We start from the raw sequence: 2,092 nt of genomic DNA on the forward strand, positions 1-2,092 counted from the left end.
TCTTTTGCTAGTATATATATATTATTATATATATATTATTATATAATAATAAAGCACCGATTGCGTCTCCGGGTTCACCGTCGCGGCAGTTTTGCTAAACCTCCCTTGTAATTTTAGGTAATTAACCCGCAGTCCTGCAGTTTAGGAATAAGTGAAAATAACGATTCGCGGAAAGAACGCATGGGCTGATGTTGTATTGGGCCTCAGGCTGCTGGGAAAACGCATGGGCTGACCGTGTTGTATTGGGTCCTGCTCTAGGAAAAACGCACTGGATGAAAGCACGCCACCTCCGCCGTGAATCTCGCAGCCACGGCCGGTGGCCAGTCTCCCTCTCCGGCTTCCATCCAGCGCCGCCGCCGCGCCCTCTCCTCCCCTTCCCACCAGCCCCAAATCGGTGCCATTCTGAGTCTCCTCCACCTCCAACCTCCTGCTGGCGGCCGTGTCGGATTTGGATCGGAGTCACTAGCGTGTGCGCGCAGGAGACAAAATCTCACATAGACTCAGAAGCCAACAAACAAGTTTTCCCCATCACTTAAATCCCTCTCCCAGACCAAAACAATCGAGCGGAAGACGATCTGGACGCGATGGCGCTGGAGTGGGTTGTGCGCTACGCGGCGGGCGCTGACGCCATCATGCCGCTGCAGCCGACGCCGCTGAGGATGGATGTGCTTCGGCACCGCTCTTCATCAACCTCTAACTCGCTGTATCCACTCACCCTGCTATCATGGTACCAAAAAGCAAGGTACAATCCATCCTCTCCCTGAGCTTCGCCAGTGCATGCGTATCCCAACCTCAATTTGATGCAAATAAGCACAGTGATGTTATGGCTCTCCAGGTTTAGTTGACGGGGGATTTGTTGACCATAATGAAGAGATGAAAGGGAATCTACGTATGTTAAGATAATAATAAGGATTATAAATTGACAACACATCAACTACACTAGGGACAACATGTCTGGTGATTTTTGATGGTTGAGGCTGATTCGTTTTTGTGCAACCAGATCTGGGCGAAAGTTTACGAGGCGAACTGTATCTCACGTCAACTCGCCCGCCGCTGGGTAGCCGCCGCCCTCGCCACTGGTCCGCCTCTCCAAGTCTCCGACCGGCTGTTCTACTCGGACATCGCCGTACAGTTCCTCATCCGCAAACTCTTGTGCTTCTCAACTAGAAATCAATCCCCGAGCTATTAATGCCCCCCGTATTTGTCGCAGGATATGCCCAAGGTAATTTGTTCGACAAAATGAGTGCTATTTGTTTGAACTAGAGTACTGTACTATTGCAGTTGTGTACATGCATGCATGGTTCGAAAATTGTTTCTTTTACAGTTATATATTAGAATCGAATTTGTACGTCTGCATTTTCACAATCAGCATGCAGTAGTGAAAATCCTTGCTCACGTTTCATCATGGAATATTTTATTTTAATGCTCATATGTGGTCACGGAAGAAGAGGCCAACACAATTTAGTTCAATGAGTAGAGCAGGAAACTATGGGTGCAGATGGACCTTGACAGCCTCAACACTGCTTGTGATAAGTCCAGTGGCGTGTGATGTGTTGTTGAATACATTGGTGATTTTGCAGGTGAAGGACGGACACCAACGACGGAGAGGAGGAGCAAGAGGACGACGATGCTGTTAAAGCTAACTAAAATTTGAGGGGGCTTTGCAATGTCGAGAAAATAATCATGAGGGTCGGTTTTCATGAGGTACTATTCAGTTTTTTCTTCTTCTCATACATAGATAGAACAGAAGTTATATGAGTTGATTTTGTACTTCTTGCTGCATGAGCATCCACTTGATTAAGATATTCAGAGTGTGAAGCTTTTAAAATCTCAAAAATATATAGGGATATATTTGATCGATGAACATAAGAAATAAAACAGAACTGCATGGTTTATGTGTTTTAATTGAAAGACTGTGTAGATGGGGATGGAAAGAAATGATTGCAAGCGGCATGTGCCATTGAAAGAGGTGGCGAGGTTCAATTGCGTAGGCTGAGACAGTGACTTCATGTGCATGAGGATCCTAGAAGTATAATTTAGCCATGATTTATGTTGGTGCATAAGAATTACTAATTTCTAATGTATATCCCGT

At 45.8% G+C, this 2,092-nt stretch overlaps 1 long non-coding RNA gene across 2 annotated transcripts in view; it reads left to right on the plus strand.

Moving 5' to 3' along the window:
• Positions 1-285: 285 nt before the first annotated feature.
• The window catches only part of LOC119359331, a 5,438-nt gene continuing 3,631 nt past the window's right edge, over positions 286-2,092 (plus strand). The window contains exons 1-3 of one of the 2 annotated variants that reach the window (XR_005172470.1): positions 286-742; positions 1,001-1,222; positions 1,581-1,704. This is a non-coding gene — a long non-coding RNA (uncharacterized LOC119359331). Of the gene's footprint in view, positions 743-1,000; positions 1,223-1,580; positions 1,896-2,092 lie in introns of those variants that run through there. The other variant, XR_005172471.1, reaches the window with a different exon arrangement.

Source organism: Triticum dicoccoides, chromosome 2A (genome assembly GCF_002162155.2).
Source record: "Triticum dicoccoides isolate Atlit2015 ecotype Zavitan chromosome 2A, WEW_v2.0, whole genome shotgun sequence".
NCBI lineage: Eukaryota > Viridiplantae > Streptophyta > Magnoliopsida > Poales > Poaceae > Triticum > Triticum dicoccoides.